The sequence below is a fragment of the Delphinapterus leucas genome, chromosome 2, assembly GCF_059928025.1.
Source record: "Delphinapterus leucas isolate spDelLeu-1000000601 "Yukka" chromosome 2, BTC_Dleu_Yukka2, whole genome shotgun sequence".
In the NCBI taxonomy this organism is placed as follows: domain Eukaryota; kingdom Metazoa; phylum Chordata; class Mammalia; order Artiodactyla; family Monodontidae; genus Delphinapterus; species Delphinapterus leucas.
Genome location: NC_143130.1, coordinates 73,627,127 through 73,647,935, shown reverse-complemented (window position 1 = coordinate 73,647,935; position 20,809 = coordinate 73,627,127). Strand labels below are relative to the sequence as shown.

Sequence of the window (20,809 nt, the reverse complement as noted above, 5' to 3'; positions counted from 1 at the left end):
AGATTGAGAAAATAGAAAAAATGTTTAACAAAGATCTAGAAGAACTAAAGAACAAACAGAGATGAACGACACAATAACTGAAATGAAAAATACACTAGAAGCAATCAATAACAGAATAACCGAGGTAGAAGAACGAGTAAGTAAGCTGGAAGACAAAATGGTGGAAATAAGTGCTGAGGAGAAGAATAAAGAAAAAGAATGAAAAATAAGACAATCTCAGAGACCTCTGGGATAACACAAAACACACGAACATTCAAATTATAGGGGTCCCAGAAAACGAAGAGAAAAAGAAAGGGTCTGAGAAAATATTTGAAGAGATTCTAGTGGAAAACTTCCCTAACATGGGAAAGGAAATAGTCACGCAAGTCCAGGAAGCACAGAGAGTCCCACAGAGGATAAACCCTAGGAAAAACACACCGAGACACGTATTAATTAAACTAACAAAAACTAAATTCAAAGAAAAATTATTCAAAACAGCAAGGGAAAACCAAAAAATAACATACAAAGGATCCCCATAAGGTTATCAGTTGCTTTGTCAGTGGAAACTCTGCAGGCCAGAAGGGAGTGGCAGGATATACTTAAAGTGATGAAAGAGAAAAACCTACAACCAAGATTACCCAGCAAGGATCTCATTCAGATTCGATGGAGAAGTCAAAAGCTTTTCAAACATGCAAAAGCTAAGAGAATTCAGCACCATTAAATCAGCTTTACAACAAATGCTAAGGAAACTTCTCTAAGCAGGAAACACAAGAGAAGGAAAAGACCCACAAAAACAAACCAAAAACATCTAAGAAAATGATAATAGGAACATACATATCGATAATAACCTTGAATGTAAATGGATTAAATGCCCCAACCAAAAGACACAGACTGGCTGAATGAATACAAAAACAAGACACATATATATGCTGTCTACAAGAGACCCACTTCAGACTTAGGGACACATAAAGACTGAAAGTGAAGGGATGGAAAAAGATATTCCATGCAGATGGAAATCAAAAGAAAGCTGGAGTAGCTATACTCATATCAGATAAAATAGACTTTAAAATAAAGACTGTTCCAAGAGATAAGGAGGGACACTACATAATGATCAAAAGATCAATCCAAGAAGATGTAACAATTATAAATGTTTATTCACCCAAAATAGGAGCACCTCAATACATAAGGCAAATGCTAACAACCATGAAAGGAGAAATCGAATAATAGTAGGGGACTTTAACAACCCACTTACACAAATGGACAGATCATCCAAACAGAAAATAAAGAAACACAAGCTTTCAATGACACAGTAGACCAAACAGATCTAATTAACATTTATAGAAAATTTCACCACAAAGTGGGAGAATACACTTTCTTCTCAAGTGTACGTGGAACATTCTCCAAGATAGATCACATCCTGGGTCACAAATCAAGCCTCAAATATTTAAGAAAACTGAAATCATATCAAGTATCTTTTCTGATCACAATGCCATGAGATTGGAAATCAATTACAGGAAAAAAAACTGTAGAAACACAAATACATGGAGGCTAAACAGTGTGCTACTAAATAACCAAGAGATAACTGAAGAAATCAAAGAAGAAATTAAAAAAAAAATACATAGAGGGCTTCCCTGGTGGCGCAGTGGTTGAGAGTCCGCCTGCCGATGCAGGGGACACAGGTTCGTGCTCCGGTCTGGGAAGATCCCACATGCCGCGGAGCGGCTGGGCCCGTAAGCCATGGCCGCTGAGCCTGCATGTCCAGAGCCTGTGCTCCACAACAGGAGAGGCCACAACAGTGAGAGGCCCATGTACCACAAAAAAAGAAAAAACATAGAAAAAAATGACAACGACGACACAACAACCCAAAACCTACAGGATGCAGCAAAAGCAGTTCTAAGAGGGAAGTTTATAGCAATTCAATCTCACCTCGAGAAAAAAGAAAAATCTCACATAAACAATCTAACCATACACTTAAAACAACTAGAGAGAAAAGAACAAAGAAAACCCAAAGTCAGTAGAAGGAAAGAAATCATGAAGATCAGAGCAGAAATAAATGAAATAGAAACAAAGAAAACAATAGCAAAGATCAATAAAACTAAAACCTGGTTCTTTGAGAAGATAAACCAAATTGATAAATGCTTAGCCAGACTCAACAAGAAAAAAAGGGAGAGGTTGCAAATAAATAAAATTAGAAATGAAAAAGGATAAATCACAACTGACATTGAAGAAATACAAAGGATTATAAGAGACTACTATAAACAACTATAAGCCAATAAAATGGACAACCATGAAGAATTGGACAAATTCTTGGAAAGGTATAACCTTCCAAGACTGAACCAGTAAGAAAAAATATATATAAACAGACCTATCACAAGTAATGAAATTGAAACCATAATTAAAAATCTTCCAACAAGTGCTTCCCTGGTGGCGCAGTGGTTGAGAGTCAGTCTGCCAATGCACGGGACACAGGTTCGTGCCCCGGTCCAGGAAGATCCCACATGCCGCGGAGCGGCTAGGCCCGTGAGCCATGGCTGCTGAGCCTGTGCGTCCGGAGCCTGTGCTCCGCAATGGGAGAGGTGACAACAGTGAGAGGCCCACGTAGCACAAAAAAAAAAAAAAAAAATCTTCCAATGAAAGTCCAGGACAAGATGGCTTTACAGGCGAATTCTACCAAACATTTAGAGAAGAGCTAACGCCCATCCTTCTCAGACTCTTCCAAAAAATTGCAGAGGGAGAAACACTCCCAAATTCATTCTATGAACCAACCATCACCCTGATACCAAAACCAGACAAAGATATCACAAAAAAAGAAAATTACAGACCAATATCAATGATGAACATAGATGCAAAAATCCTGAACAAAATACTAGCAAACAGAATGCAACAGCACATTAAAAGGATACACCACAATCAAGTGGGATTTATCAAGGGGATGCAAGGATTCTTCAGTATACTCAAATCTATCAATGTAATACACCACATCAACAAATTAAGGATTAAAAACCATATGATCATCTCAGTAGATGCAGAAAAGGCTTTTGACAAAATTCAACATCCATTTATGATTAAAAACTCTCCAGAAAATAAGCATAGAGGGAACCTACCTCAACATAATAAAGGCCATATATGACAAACCCACAGCAAGTATCATACTCAATGGTGAAAAACTGAAAGCATTTCCACTAAGGTCAGGAACAAGACAAGGATGTCCACTCTCACCACTATTATTCAACATAGTTTTGGAAGTCCGAGCGACAGCAATCAGAGAAGAAAAAGAAATAAAAGGAATACAAATTGGAAAAGAAGAAGTAAAACTGTCACTGTTTCCAGATGACATGATACTATACATAGAAAATCCTAAAGATGCCACCAGAAAACTACTAGAACTAATAAATGAATTTGGTAAGGTTGCAGGATACAAAACTAAAGCACAGAAATCTCTGGCATTCCTATACACCAACAACAAAAAATCAGAAATAGAAATTAAGGAAACACTCCAATTTACCACTGCAACAAAAAGAATAAAACACCTAGGAATAAACCTGACTAAGGAGGCAAAAGACTTCTACTCAGAAAACTATAAAACACTGATGAAATAAATCGAAGATGACATAAACAGATGGAGAAATATACCATGTTCTTGAACTGGAAGAATCAATACTGTGAAAATGACTGCACTACCCAAAGCAATCTACAGATTCAATGCAATCCCTATCAAAGTACCAATGGCATTCTTCACAGAATTAGAACAAAAAATTTTACAATTCATATGGAAACACAAAAGACCCCGAATAGCCAAAGCAACCTTGAGAAAGAAAAACAGAGTTGGAGGAATCAGGCTCCCTGACTTCAAACTATACCACAGTAATCAAGACTGTATGGTAGTGGCACAAAAACAGAAATATAGATCAATGGTACAGGATAGAATGCCCAGAGAAAAACCCACGCACATATGGGCACCTAACTTATGATAAAGGAGGCAAGACATACAATGGAGAAAAAACAGCTTCTTCAATAAGTGGTGCTGGGAAAAGCGGACAGCTACATGTAAAAGAATGAAATTAGAACACTACCTAACACCATACACAAAAATAAACTCTAAATGGATTAAAGACCTAAATGTAAGACCAGACACTATAAAACTCTTAGAGGAAAACATAGGAAAAATACTCTTTGACATAAACCACAGCAAGATCTTTTTGACCCACCTCCTACAGTAATGGAAATAAAAACATAAATAAACAACTGAGACTTAATTAAACGTAAAAGCTTTTGCACAGCAAAGGAACTCATAAACAAGACAAAAAGACAACCCTCAAAATGGGAGAAAATACTAGCAAATGAAACAACAGACAAAGGATTAACCTCCAAAATATACAAACAGCTCATGGAGGTCAATATCAACAAAACAAACAATCCAGTTAAAAAATGGGCAGAAGACCTGAACAGACATTTCACCAAGGAAGACATACGGATGGCCAAGAGGCACATCATGTAAAGATGTTCAACATCACTAATTATTAGAGAAAAGCAACTCAAAACTACAATGAGGTATCACCTCATGCCGATCAGGAGGGCCACTATCAAAAAATCTAGAAACAATAAATGCTGGAAAGGGTGTGGTGAAAAGTGAACCCTCCTGCACTGTTGGTGGGAATGTAAATTAACACAACCACTATGGAAAACAGTATGGCAGTTCCTTAAAAAACTAAAAGTAGAACTACCATATGACCCAGCAATCCCACTACTCGGCATACACCCTGAACAAACCATAATTCAAAAAGAGACATGCTCCACAGTGTTCACTGCAGCTCTATTTACAATAGCCAGGACATGGAAGCAACCTAAGTGTACATCAACAGATGAATGGGTAAAGAAGATGTGGCACATATGTACAATGGAATATTACTCAGCCATTAAAAAAATGAAATTGAGTTATTTGTAGTGAGGTGGATGGACCTAGAGTCTGTCATACAGAGTGAAGTAAGTCAGAAAGAGAAAAACAAATACCGTATGCGAATGCACATATATGGAATCTTAAAAAAAAAATAGTACTGATGAACCTAGCTGCAGGGCAGGAATAAAGATGTAGACATAGAGAATGGACTAGAGGACATGGGGTGAGAGGGGGAAGCTGGAGCGAAGTGAGAGTAGCATTGACATATATACATTACTGAATGTAAAAGAGTTAGCTAGTGGGAAGCAGCAGCATAGCACAGGGAGATCAGCTTGGTGCTTTGCGATGACGTAGAGGGGTGGGATAGGGAGGATGGGAGGGAGGCTCAAGAGGGAGGGCATATGGGGATATATGTATTCATATGGCTGATTCACTTTGGTGTACAACAGAAACTAACACGGTATTGTGAAGCAATTATACTCCAGTAAAGATCTATCAAAAAAACAAAAGAACATATACATATGTATAACTGAATCACTTTGCTGTACAGCAGAAATTAACACAACATTGTAAATCAACTGTACTTCAATAAAAAATTAAAGCAAAAGAAGAAATTAAATTGAACTTCTGGAGCTAAATAATATAGTAACTGAAATTAAAAATTAACTATAGGACTTCCCTGGTGGCGCAGTGGTTGAGAGTCCACCTGCCGATGCAGGGGACACTGGTTTCGTGCCGCGGTCCAGGAAGATCCCACATGCCGCGGATCAGCTGGGCCCGTGAGACATGGCCGCTGAGCCTGCACATCTGGAGCCTGTGCTCTGCAACAGGAGAGGCCACAACAGTGGCAGGCCCAAGTACCACAAATAAATAAATAAATAAATAACTATAGAGCCCATGCTCCGCAACAAGAGAAGCCACCACAATGAGAAGCCCCTGCACCACAATGAAGAGTAACCCCTGCTCTCTGCAACTAGAGAAAGCCCACGCACAGCAACAAAGACCCAACGCAGCCAAAGATAGATAGATTAAAAAAAATTTTAAAAAAAGGGCTTCCCCGGTGGTCCAGTGGTTGGGAGTCCACCTGCCGGTACAGGGGACGCAGGTTCGTGCCCCGGTCTGGGGGGATCCCACATGCCGCGGAGCGGCTGAGCCCGTGGGCCATGGCCGCTGGGCCTGCGCCTCCGGGGCCTGTGCTCCGCGGCGGGAGAAGCCACGGCAGTGAGAGGTCCGCATGCCGCAAAAAAAAAAAAGTTAACTAAATGGGTTCAACAGCAGATTTGAGCACGAAAAAACAGGGAATCAACAAACCTGAAGGTAAGTGAATTCCAATTATTCAGTCTGAGGAACAGGAAATGAGTGAAGAAAAATGAACAGAGCCTAAGGAATCTGCAGAACACCATCCAGCATACCACCATAATGGATAATGGGAGTCTCAGAGGGAGAGGAGAGAAAGAGAAATTATATTTGAAGAAATAATGGCTACAAACTTCCCAAATTTTATGAACATGAATCTTCACATCCAAGCAGCTCAACTAACTCCAAACAGCACGAGCTAAAAGAGATCCACACCAGGACACATTATAGTCAATCTAATGAGACACAAAGAACCCTGAAAGCAGCAAGACAGAAGGGACTTATCACCTACAAGTGATCCTACATAAGACTAACAGCCAATTTCTCAACCAAGAATTCTACATCCAGCAAAATTTTTCTTCAAAAATGAAAGAAAAACTAAGACATTCCCAGATAAACAAAACCTGAGGGTGTTTGTGACTAGTACACCTGCTCTATAAGGACTCTGAAAGAGAGTTCTTTAGATTGAAATTAGAGGACACTGGATAGTAATTTAAAGTCACACAAAGAAATAAAGAACAAGAGTAAAGATAGCTGGGACTTCCCTGGTGGCATGGTGGTTAAGAATCCGCCTGCCAATGCAGGGGACATGGGTTCAATCCCTGATCCAGGAAGATGCCACATGCCACGGAGCAACTAAGCCCGTGCACCACAACTACTCAGCCTGCACTCTAGAGCCCGTGACCCACAACTACTGAAGCCTGCGCGCCTAGAGCCCATGCTCTGCAACAAGAGAAGTCACCACAATGAGAAGCCTGTGCACTGTAACAAAGAGTAGCTCCCACTCACTTCAACTAGAGAAAGTCTGCGTGTGACAACGAAGACCCAATGCATCCAAAAATAAATAAAATAATTAAAAAATAAAAGAGTAAAGATAGCTACATAAGTACATATACAAGCCAGTATTATTGCATTAATGACTTGTACCTCCTCTTTTTCTGGCTTACGATTTCAAATAAGAAAGCATAATAACTATATGTTTAAAACTAGGGCTTCCCTGGTGGCGCAGTGGTTGAGAGTCTGCCTGCTGATGCAGGGGACACGGGTTTGTGCCCCGGTCCAGGAAGATTCCCACATGCCACGGAGTTGCCGGGCCTGTGAGCCATGGCCACTGAGCCTGTGCGTCTGGAGCCTGTGCTCCACAATGGGAGAGGCCACAACGGTGAGAGGCCCGCGTACCGCAAAAAAAAAACCCAAAAAACTAAACATCTATGTTAATAGGAACACAAGGTATAAAGATACACTAACAATAACAAAATAGGGTGCAGGGAGAACAGAGCTGTATAGGAGCAAAGTTTTTGTGTACTACTAAAACTAGGCTGCTATTAGTTAAAACTTGATTGGCATCACGTTAAGATGTTAATTGTAATCCCCAGAGTAATACAAAGAAAATAACTTCAAAATATACAGAAAAAGAAACAAGAAAACAACAGTACACTAAACAAAATCAACTACAGTTGACCCTTAAACACAGGTTTGAACTGCACAGGTCCACTTATACATGGATTTTTTTCACCACATACACACAGTACTATACAATCCATGGGTGGTTGAATCTGCAGATGCAGAACTGCGGATATGGAGGTCTGACTGAAGGACTTGAGCATCCGCTGATTCTGGTAATCAAAGGCAGGTCCTAGAACCAATCACCTGCAGACACTGAGGGATGACTGTAATCATAAAAGAAGGCAGTGATGAAGGAACTGAGAAACAAAAAAGATATAAGACAAATAGAAAACAAATAGGTAAATAGCAGAACCAAGTCCCAACTTATAAGTTATTTTAAATGTAAATGAATTAAATTCTCCAATTAAATAGCAGAGACTGGTATAATAGATTAAAACCAATCCAACTAAATGCTATCTACACACTTAATTTATATCAAAAACATATAATAGCTTAAAAGTAAAAGGATGAAAAAAGGCAGTCCATGCAAATAGTACCCAAAAGAGGAATAAGGTGGCTATACTAACATCAGACAAAATAAGAGTTTAAGACAAAAGTGTTACAAAAGACAAATTGTTACAATGACAAAAGGGTCAATCCATCAAGATGACATAGCAATTACAAACATAAACACCCCTAATAACAAAGTCACAAAATAATATGAAGCAAAACCTGATAGAACTGGAGAGAGAAATTGACACTTTTACAATAACAGAGTTCAAAACTTCACTTTCAATAATGGAAAAAACAAGCAGACAACAGATCAATAAGGAAACAGAGTATTTGCACAGCAGTATAAACCAACTAGTCCTAACAGACATATACAGAACATCCCACTGAACAAACAGCGGAATACGTATTTTTCTCAAGTGTACATGGAACTTTCTCCAGGAGAGATGTTAGGCCACAAGTCTCCATAAATTTTATTTTATTTAAAGATTTATTTATTATTTGCTTATTTATTTTTGGCTGTGTTGGGTCTCAGTTGCAGCACGCGGGATCTTCATTGAGGTACGTGGGATCTTTCATTGTGGTGCGTGGGCTCTTGGTCGTGGCATGCAGGCTTTCTCTTCTCTAGTTGTGGCGCGCAGGCTCCAGAGGGCGTGGACTTGTAGTTTGTGGCATGTGGGCTCTCTAGTTGAGACATGTGAGCTCAGTAGTTGTGGTGCATGGGCTTAGTTGTGCCGCGGCATGTGGGATCTTAGTTCCCTGACCAGGGATCGAACCCATGTCCGCTGCATGGTAAGGCGAATTCTTTATCACTGGACCACCAGGGAAGTCCCCATAAATTTTAAAAGACTGAAATCATATGAAGTATTTTTTATGATAACCGAATGAAAGTAGATATTAACAGAAGAAAAACTAGAAAATTCACAAATATGTAAAAATTGAACAACATACTTTCTTTTTTTTAATTTAATTTAATTTTCTTATTGAAGTACATTTGATTTACAATGTTGTGTTAGTTTCCGATGTATAGCGAAGTGATTCAGTTATATATCTTTAAATATATATACTTTTTCAGATTCTTTTCCCTCATAAGTTATTACAAAATACTGAGTATAGTTCTCTGTGCTATACAGTAGGTCCTTGTTGGTTATCTATATTATATATAGTAGTGCTTATATGTTAATCCCAAACTCCTAATTTATCCCTCTCCCCCTTTCCCCTTTGGTAACCATAAGTTTGTTCTCTATGTCTGTGAGTATTTCTGTTATGTATATAAGTCCATTTGTATTTTTTTTTTAAGAGTCCACATATAAGTGATTATCATAGGATATTTGTCTTTCTCTGTCTGGCTTATGCACTTAGTATGATAATCTCTAGGTCCATCCGTGTTGCTGCAAACGGAATTATTTCATTCTTGCAAATGGCTGAGTAATATTCCATTGCATAAGTGTATATATATATTATATATATATTATATATGTTTTTTATATATATACACCAAATCTTCTTTATCCATTCATATGTTGATGGACATTTAGGTGGCTTCCATGTTTTGGCTACAGTAATAATGCTGCAGTGAACATTAGGGTGCATGCATCTTTTCAAATTATGGTTTTCTACAGATATATGCCCAGGAGTGGGATTGCAGCATCATATGGTAGCTCTGTTTTTAGTTTTTTAAGGAATCTCCATACTTAAACAACATACTCTTAAACAACCAATGGTTCAAAGAAAAAATCACAATGGAAATTAGAAAATGCCTTGAGATAAATTAAAATGAAAACACAACATACCGAAACATACGTGATATAGAGAAAGCAGTGCTAAGAAGTAAATTTATAGGTATAAATGCGTACATTAAACAAGAAAGACCCCAAATCGGTATCCTAAGTGTACACCTTAAAGAAGCAGAAAAAGAAGAGCAAGCTAAATCCAAAGCAAGCAGATGTAATGAAATAATAAAGGCTAGAATGGAGAGAAAAGAGAATTTAAAAAAAAAAGATAGAATCAACAAAACCAGAAGCTGATTCTTTGAAAATATGAACAAAATTTAAAAACCTTTAGCTAAACTAAGAAAAAGAAAGAAAGAAAAGACTCAAATTACTAAAAAATCTAGAGATGAAACTGGGGACAATTCTATGGACCTTAAAAATGAAAAGGATTATAAGTGAATACTATAAACAACTATACACCAAAAAGTAAGATAACCTAGATGAAGTGTACATGGTCCTATAACCAGACAAGGTACCAAAACTGACTCCAGAAGAAAAGGAAAATCTGCAGCAAGAAACTGAATCAACAATCAACTTCCACCAGGGAATTTCCTGGAGGTCCAGTGATTAAGACTCTGTGCTTTCACTGCTGAGGGCCCGGGTTCAGCCCCTGGTCCGGGAACTAAGATCCCACAAGCTGCACGGCACGGCACGTAAGAAAAAAAACAAACAAAACACTTCCCCCAGAAGAAAAGCCCAGGACCACAGGGCTTCACTGGTAAATCCTACCAAACATTTAAAGAATAATCATCAATCCTTCCCAAACTCTCCCAAAATCCAGAATAGGACAGAACCCTCCCTAACTCAGTGTGTGATGCCAGCATTACCTCAATACCAAAACCAGGTAAAAACATTCAAGAAAATTATAAACCAATATCCCTTACAAATACAGATGCAAAAATCCTCAACAAAATACTAGCAAATCTAATCCAACAGCATATTAAGAGGATTACACATTATGAGAAACTGAGATTTACCCCAGGTGGGTCAATAATGAAGACCTATCAATATAATACACCACATTAATAGAATGAAGGAGAAAAACCATATGATCATCTCTATTGATGCAAAAAAAGCATTTGACAAAACCAACACTCTACCATGATTAAAAATATTCAAACTAGGAATAGAAAAGAAATCCTTGGGACTTCCCTTGGTGGTCCAGCGGCTAAGAATCCGCCTCCAATGTAGGGGACGCGGGTTCGATCCCTGGTCAGGGAACTGAGATCCCACATGCCACAGGGCAACTAAGCTCAACTAAGCCCGCACATTGCAGTTACTGGGCCTGCGTGCTCTGAAGCCCGCGTGCCACAGTTGGAGAGAAGTGTCACAACTAGAGAAGCCCGAGCGCCACAACCAAGATCCCGCGCATGCAACGAAGATCCCACGCGCCACAACTAAGACCCAAAGCAACCGAAAGAAAAGAAGAGAAATCCTTCATCGTGATAAAATGACTTTTATTGAGAACCCACAGTTAACAAACTCAATGGTGAAAGACTGAAAGCTTTCCCCCCTGAGAACAGGAACAAGACGAAGATGCTCTTGTTTGACACTTCCATTCAACACTGTACTGGAAGTTCTAGCCAAAGCAGTTAGGCAAAAAAAAAAAAAAAGGCCATCCAAATTGGAAAGAATAAAATTATCTCTATTTACAGATGATATTATCCTATATATGGAAAACCAAAAGAATACACACACACAAATTATTAGAGCTAATAAATTCAGCACAAAAATCAGTTGTATTCTTACACACAATGAACAATCTGAAAATGAAATTAAGAAAACAATTCCATTTATAATAACATCAAAAAATATACTTAGGAATAAATTTATCTAAGGAGGTATAAGAATTGTACACTGAAAACTGGAAAAAATTGCTGAAAGAAATTAAAGAAGACCAAAACAAATAAAAAGATATCCCACTGCTCAAGGGTTAGGAGACTTAATATTGTTAAGATAGGATTACAACTCAAAGCAACCTACAGATTCAATACAATCCATGTCAAAATTCCATTGGCCATGGAGAGGGTGAGAGGGAGTCTCAAGAGGGAGGGGATATATGTATACATATAGCTGATCCACTTCCTTGTACAGTAAAACTAACACAACGTTGTAAAACAACTATAATCCAATAAAGATGTTAAAAAAAATTCCAGTGGCCATTTTCGCAGAAAAGGAAAACCTGTTCCTAAAATTCATAAAGAGATTACCATTTTCTGCTCTGACATGTAAAGAGCAAGGAAGTCACTGTTCCTGTCCTCACAAGAAAACCGAACAACAAAAACTCTTCTTAGCTCCATCAGAGAATTGAGATCACAGGGTAAATCACTGCCCTGAAAACTGGAGAGAGAGGAGGACAGGGAAAATCCCAACTTACTGGAAGCAAAAGCCCAGGAGTATAAGCCCGTTGTCGGAGACATTATTTCTTTTTCATAAATTCTATAAGCAAGGAGAGGATGAAATATTTAAAGTATTTAAAAAAACCCTAGAATTCCGGATCCAATAAAATTATCTTTCAGTAGAGGAGAAGTAAAGAATTTGTCAGACAAACAAAAACAGGGAATTTATCGTCAGCACATGTGCCTTGCAAGCAATGTCTAAAGAAGTTCTTCAGAGAGAAGAAAGATGACACAGGTCAAAAACTACATAAAGAGCACTAGAGAGGAATAAATGAAGGTAAAACAAAAATTCTTTTTCTTAATTGATCTAATAGATAAGTATAGGTTCAAAATAATAATAGTAACAATGTATTAAGTGATTACACTTTATGGATAAGTGAATGAATCACAGAAATGTTTTAAGGGAAAGGAGGGAGGAATTGAATATCCTGTTACAAGGTACCTGCATAAACCATGAAACAGTACAGTGTTATTTGGAAGTAGGCTTAGATTAGTTATAGCAAACCACAGAGTAACCACTAAAATTTTTTAATTAATATGCAATTGCAAGGGACAACAAATAGCCAAAATCCAATCCTGGAAAACCTTGAAAAACAAAACAAGATACCACTTATACCCACTAGGATGGCTATAATTACACACACAGAGACATACTATAACAAATTTTGGTGAAGATGTAGAGAAATTAGAACGCTTGAAAGTTGCTGGTGAGAATGTAATTGTCACACTTCCTAATATAAGGCCTAAATATAAGAGCTAAAACTATATAACTCTTAGAAGATATACAAATGGCTAATAAGCACACGAAAAGATGTTTAACATCACTGGTCATTGGGAAAACGCAAATCAAAAACCACAAGACACCTCATCACACCTACCAGCATGGCTATAATCAAAAAATGGAAAATAAGTGTTGGTGAGGGTGTGGAGAAACTGGAATCCTGCTTATGCACTGCTTATAGGAATGTATTTAAAACAACTCAGGGAATTCCCTGGTGGTCCAGTGGTTAGTACTCTGCACTTTCACTGCCTAGGGCATGGGTTCGATCCCTGGTCAGGGAACTAAGATCCTGCAAGTGGCATGGCACAGCCAAAAAAAAAGAAAAACCTCAGCAGTTGTAGAAAACAGTAGGTAGATTCCTCAAAAGAACTAAACATAGGGACTTCCTTGGTGGTCCAGTGGTTAAGAATCCACCTTCCAATGCAGGGGACGTGGGTTCAATCCCTGGTCAAGGAACTAAGACCTCACATGCCAACTGAGCCCAGTGCCCTAGAGCCCACACACCACAACTAGAGAGCCCTCGTGCCCCAACCACTGAGCCCACGAGCTCTGGAGCCCATGTGCCACAACTAGAGAGAAGCCCGCGCGCTACAACTAGAGAAGCCTGCATACCACAATGAAAGATCCTGCATGCCACAACGAAGATCCCGCATGCCACAACTAAGACCCAATGCAGCCAAATAAATTTGAAAAAAGAAAAAGAAAAAGAGCTAAACATAGAATTACCATTTGATCCAGCAATTCCACTTCTGGATATGTACCCAAAAGAAGTAAAAGCAAGGACCTGAACGGATGTTTCAAACGTGTTCAACATCGTTTCAGTTAAGGAAAATAAAAAAGTTTGGAGATAGTGGTGATGGTTGCACAACATTGTGAATGTACTTAATGTCATAGAACTGTACACTTAAGAATGGTTAAAATGGGGAAATTCATGTTACACATATTTTACTACAATTTTTCTTTAAAGCAAGGAAAGGTAGAGAAGGAACTATTATGTGAATCTGTGCACTAATCACTTAGGAAATATGACAGATTGAGGAGGAGAGTTCCATTTAATGAATAATTATTTAATGAATAATTTAAGTAATGAATAATTACTTAAAATGTGAAATCTGACCAATCATAAACAAATAAAATGGAAACTCTCTACAAAAAAAAAAAAATTGGCAAAGGACTTGCATAGACATTTCACCAAAAAAGATACACAAATGTCCAATAGGCACTAGAAAATACACTCAACATCATTAGCCCTTAAGGAAATGCAAATCAAAATCATAATGAGAGGGCTTCCCTGGTGGCGCAGTGGTTAAGCATCCATCTGCCAATGCAGGGGACATGGGTTCGAGCCCTAGTCTGGGAAGATCCCACATGCCACAGAGCAATTAAGCCCCTGCTCCTCAACTACCGAGCCTGCGCTCTAGAGCCCATGAGCCACAACTACTGAGCCTGAGTGCCACAACTACTGAAGCGTGCACGCCTAGAGCCTGTGATCTGTAACAGGAGAAGCCACCCAGTGAGAAGCCCGCGCACCACAACAAAGAGTAGCCCCCGCTCGCTGCAACTAGAGAAAGCCTGTGTGCAGCAACGAAGACCCAACGCAACCAAAAATAAAAATAAATTTATTTTAAAAAAAAACATAATGAGATATCACTTATACCCATTAGGATGGCTATAATTAAAAAATAAATAGGGGGGACTTCCCTGGCGGTCCAGTGGTTAAAACTCCAGGCTTCCACCGTAGGGGGCATGGGTTCGATCCCTGTGAGGGAACTAAGATCCCCGAATGCTGCAGCACAGCCAAAAAATGAAAATTAAAAAATAATAAATAAATCAATAGGGAATTCCCTGGCAGTTCAACGTGGCCCCAGGTTCAATCCGTAGTCGGGGAGCTAAGATCCTGCAAGCTGAGCAGCAAGGCCTAAATAAACAAGTAAATAAATAAATAACAAATTTTGGAGGATACAGAGAAATTAGAACCCTTGGACACTGTTGGTGAGAATGTAAAATGGTGCAGTCACTGTAAAACAGGTGGTGGTTCCTCCAAAAATAAAAAGTAGGATTACCATATGACCCAGCAATTCCATTCCTAGGTACATATCCCAAATAACTGAAAACAGGTATTCATACAAAAACTTGTATCTCAACATTCATAGGAGCACTATTCACAATAACCAAAAGGTAGAAACAACCAAAAATGTCCATCAACTGATGAATGAATAAACAAATGTGGTATATCCATACAATGGAATATCATCCAGCCATAAAAAGAAATGAAGTGCTGATACATGCTACAACATGGATGGGCCTAGAAAATGTTATGCTAAGTAAAAGAAGCAGACACAAAAGGTCACATATTATATGATTCCATTTGTATGAAATATCCAAAATAGGTAAATCCATAGAGATAGAAAGCGGATTAGTGTTTACCAGGAGCTGTGGAGAGAGAGGAATGGGGAGTAACTGCTTAACAGGTTTGGGATTTTTTCATTTGGGGATGATGAAATGTTTTGAAACTAGATAAAGGTTATGGTTACACAATACTGTCAATGTAGCAAATGCCACCAAATTGTGCGCTTTAAAATGGCTGATTTTATATTATGTCAATTTTATCTCAATGAATAAGAGGGTGATAGAACAGAACTGATAACATCTTATGAAAACAATTACCCAAACATGTTATTTTTCTGTTTACTGCTTCCCAACTAAAACAAAATAGCACTTAAATACTTCTTAAACTGTCTTAAGATGTTCCTGACCTTTTTCTAAATCACAATATCTCTCTAGAGAGGGAAGAGTGGTATTACAGAAAGCTTCTCATGCATAATTGACTCAAAGACTTATTTACTCTAAAATCTAAAAGATATTTTTTAAAAGATGGATGAGGTTTTAAACTCACTCACCATGAGCAAAAAGGCCAAACAAAACTCAGAAACTCAGCTATCCCAAGTTACTTTAAACTTTTTACCTAAAGAGCACAATACAAAAATTTCCGTTGATTACTTCTCACAATCACTTTTACAATATAGTTTCAAATGGACTAAATGACTTGCCCTGGTACCCACTGTAAGCACTACTTCCCTTCTGACAGTCACTTTCCCCTTACTATCTGTCACCTAGGGCTGAAACTTTTGAGTCTTCCTTATCTCTTGGTTTCTAGTTACTATGAGCTGTTTCTTCAAGAGACTTCTGAGGTAGAAGTACTTAGCTTGACATCTGTGTCTCCCACTTATCAACAGTGTGAAAGTTGGAGGTAACCTTTCTTTGCCTCACTTCCTGTCTGTATAATGGGAATAACAGCCACACCTCAGTGGCTTGCTGTGAGAATGAGATAAGCATTTAGCAAACTCCCATTATATAAACACTAAACAAACTGCCATCACTATTATTACTGTTCTGTGTTTTCACTAATATTTCCCGAGAACAGGCCCTCCCTGCTGCTAGATTATATCCACTAGATTATGTCTGCACCTCCTCAACTGGCTTCCTTCATTCCTCTTTCAGTAGTCCAAAGGATTCTGCACATCATAAACAGATTTACCTTGTACATACAAATACATCCTGTTACTCCCCAGCTTAAAAAACCTTCAATGGGTCTGTACTTATTACGACATCAAATCTAACATTCTCTGCCTTTCATTATCCTCTGTTAACAGCTGTTCTCAAACTTTAGTGTACATCAGAATCATCTGGATTGCTTGTTAAAAACATATTGTTAGAACCCACCCCCGGAGTTTCCAATTCAGTAAGTCTGGAGCAGAGCCTCAGAATTTGCTTTGTAATAAACTTCCAGGTGATTCTGATGCTGTTGGTTGAGGAACCACACTTTGAGAAGTGAGAAGTACTGCTTAAAATATGACCCCCTTCTGCCTCCTTAATCTTAGTTCTTCCTACTCCCTAACCAGTACATACGACTTTCATTAGTTTCACAGGCTGTGCCCAATTCTCCCTCCCTGAGTTAACTTTGCTGCCCCAAAAGACTTTCTTGCTTGCCCAAATCATAACCATCCTTTAAGCCTGCACATTACAATCATCTTGGGAAAGTTTTTAAAAACGATGGATGGGGGAATTCCCTGGCAGTCCAGTGGTCAGGACAAGGGCGCAGGTTCAGTCTCTGGCCAGGGAACTAAGATCCCAGAAACTGTGGCACGCCACCCCTTCCCACCCCCCCCAAACAAAACAAAACAAATAAAATTGTGGATGTCCCACACCTGAGATTCTGATTCAACTGATCCTGGGACAAGTTGCCCCAAGTGATTCTAATAAGCAGGCAAAGTCGAGATCCACTACTTGACCTTCAATCTCCTTCTGACCAGAATTATGAACTAATTTTCTTCCCCCTAAATTCCTACAGTGTTACCAGATTATATCATCAAGTTTGCACTTAGTTACATATCAAACTGTTACTCTCTTTCATTTTAAATTCATTCTCACACTTGATCAATGATCACATCTTTAATTTCTATATTACTACAATACTAGTATGGTGATAAAACACAGTAGGAACTCAGTGTTTACTTCCTCACTGACTGTGGATTCAAATTGGAATTCAAAGCTTTGAGTATTTCGACTCTATACAATTCAGTAAACTATACTCCTTCTTTTATACTCTGCAACAAACTCATTTTGTTACTGAGTCATTTAACTCCTTCCTTCCCCAATAAATAAATTGGAAAAAAATACTAATGCATCAAAATGCTGTGGAGAATAATAAATTGATTAATAGAATCATAATGGCTTCAGAGTTGCTTCCTTAGAGCAAACAGCCTTTTCTAAATCCATTAAAGACTGTTTCAAAACAGTTAAAGAGAATCAAAGCACACATATTTAAAGATGCTGAAGCTCTGAATAGTTCTATGATTTGTTTTCTCAACAGATGTGCATCCTTCAAGCCCTGAATTCACCAGATGCATATTAAATTAATCTGTACTTTCAGTTCTATATAACACTCCACTCTAGTTTTATAAATATACCACCACATAAAGCAGAATTCCATAGTTCCTTTATGACATTAAATATTAACAGGTTATCTCCACTGTGCAAAGAAAAAATACATTAAGATTCATTTTAGGGACTTCTCTGGTGGCGTAGTGGTTAAGAATCTACCTGCCGGGCTTCCCTGGTGGCGCAGTGGTTGAGAGTCCACCTGCCAATGCAGGGGACACGGGTTCGTGCCCGGGTCTGGGAAGATCCCACATGCCGCGGAGTGGCTAGGCCCGTGAGCCATGGCCGCTGAGCCTGCGCGTCCGGAGCCTGTGCTCCGCAACGGGAGAGGCCACAACAGTGAGAGGCCCGCGTACCGCAAAAAAAAAAAAAAAAAAAAAGAATCTACTTGCCAATGCAGGGGACACGGGTTTGATCCCTGGTGTGGGAAGATCCCACATGCCACGGAGCAACTAAGCCTGTGTGCCACAACTACTGAACCCGTGTGCCACAACTACTGAAGCCCACATGCCTAGAGCCTGTGTTCCACGCCAAGAGAAGCCACCACAATGAGAAGCCCATGCACCGCAAGGAAGAGTAGCCCCTGCAACTACAGAAAGCCCATGTGCAGCAATGATGACCCAACGTAGCCAAAAATAAATAATTTTTTTAAAAAGATTCATTTTAATACAGCCAAATATGTGCTTGCTAAATATAGGCTATAATATCTTCATTATTTTTGAATTGGCTGATTTCTATCTAGAATGTGAAAAATAACAAATTTGCTCTTAACTAAAGATCCAGTGACACCTGGTATTTAAAGAAATACTAACTCAACACTTCAGAAATTAACCAGGATTTCAACTAAATACCTGAATTCTAATACTGTAGAAGTTTGTCTACTTAAATTTCCCGGAAATTTTACGTCTTATACAATCATTATTTCTTCATTAACTATAGAGAATGAATTAGTGTATTATATATGTCAGGAGACCTGGGTTCCAGTGTGACTCATTAGCTATACAATCTAGATCAAGTCTCTTAGTCTCTCTGCACTTAAGTAGTCTCAGCTGTAAAATGAAAAAGTCTAACTAGACCATTTCCATGTTTTCTTTTACTTTATGATTCCATAATCTATGAAACTCAAGAAACATAAGCATTAACCAGATGGATCCCATTAAAGACAAAGCAAGCTTACGTACTGATTGACTTGGAGAGCAGCTATCTTTGGAAAACCTAAGTGCTTTCACACAAACACATCATTCCTCATGTCTGTTTTTATTTAACTAGGTGAAAAAGCAAACAAAATCCATCAAACATGGAGTTATTAAACAATTTTTGCATCATACTAAAGATGACTGGAATATTTGGATGTCACAATACCAATTAAGTTAACATGTTTAGAAAACAGAAGGTGTCCTAGAAATCCAGACAGGACAATTTTAAAGCCAACTGAAAGAGGATTCTAACAATTACTACTCAGGCTATGTGATAAACAGTGCCTCAGGACAGCATTTTATTGCTTTTAAAATAGATATTTCCACTCTGAATCCGAATTGGAAATATCAGGCAACTACAGCAGTACCCATGATATCTCTTCCTACACAAACGTTGCCAGCTCAAGTTTCTGGATGGCCTTCAACAAATGTAACAGGAAGGAGCAAATACTGGAGATGGCAGCCAAGAAATCTGTATAGCTGAAACCTGCACAACTATAAAATGTAAGTGGCAAAGGATCTTAACTTTAGTGACAGTTCAGAAATCCTGAATTTAGATCTCCTATCAAGACCCTTTACCACCTGCAACTGTCATGTGAACAGTACCACATTTAGCTCACACTTCCTAATGCCCAATTACATATCTCAAAGAATTAAAGCACCTGTCAATTAACACCTAATGACCTAGTATCAATCTTTTTGAAAGGGAAACTTGAGACTCTGAACAATGCTTCCAATTACATCTCATTGTTAGAAAAATCTCTTTTCAAAACTACCCCCAGGAATTATTTCATACATTAAGTTTCTAAAAAAGAAAAAAATACTCAAGGGTTGGGGTGTGAGGGAGGGATAAATTGGCAGAGCACAGAGGACTTTTAGAGCATTGAAAATACTCTGTAAGGGGCCAATATCACTGATGAACATAGATGCAAAAATCCTCAACAAAATACTAGCAAACAGAATCCAACAGCACATTAAGAGGATCATACACCATGATCAGGTGGGGTTTATTCCAGGAATGCAAGGATTCTTCAATATACGCAAATCAATCAACGTGATACACCATATTAACAAATTGAAGGAGAAAAACCATATGGTCATCTCAATAGATGCAGAGAAAGCTTTTGACAAAATTCAACACCCATTTATGATAAAAACCCTGCAGAAAGTAGGCATAGAGGGAACTTTCCTCAACATAATAAAGGCCATATATGAAAAACCCACAGCCAACATCATCCTCAATGGTGAAAAACTGAAAGCATTTCCACTAAGATCAGGAACAAGACAAGGTTGCCCACTCTCACCACTCTTATTCAACATAGTTTTGGAAGTTTTAGCCACAGCAATCAGAGAAGAAAAGGAAATAAAGGGAATCCAAATCGGAAAAGAAGAAGTAAAGCTGTCACTGTTTGCAGATGACATGATACTATACATAGAGAATCCTAAAGATGCTACCAGAAAACTACTAGAGCTAATCAATGAATCTGGTAAAGTAGCAGGACACAAAATTAATGCACAGAAATCTCTGGCATTCCTATACACTAATGATGAAAAATCTGAAAGTGAAATCAAGAAAACACTCCCATTTACCA

General features: G+C 38.5%; 1 protein-coding gene across 8 annotated transcripts in view; it reads right to left on the bottom strand.

Moving 5' to 3' along the window:
- The window catches only part of CSNK1G1 (casein kinase 1 gamma 1), a 153,410-nt gene that overhangs the window by 116,353 nt on the left and 16,248 nt on the right, over nt 1-20,809 (bottom strand). For 4 of the 8 annotated variants that reach the window (XR_016392077.1, XM_089907127.1, XM_089907125.1 and 1 more), the window contains exon 1: nt 1-20,807. This exon is cut by the window's left edge. The exons of 2 other annotated variants lie outside the window; for them this stretch is intronic. The gene's annotated coding sequence lies outside the window, so the exon portion shown is untranslated. 2 more of the 8 variants (XM_089907128.1, XM_089907130.1) reach the window with 2 other exon arrangements.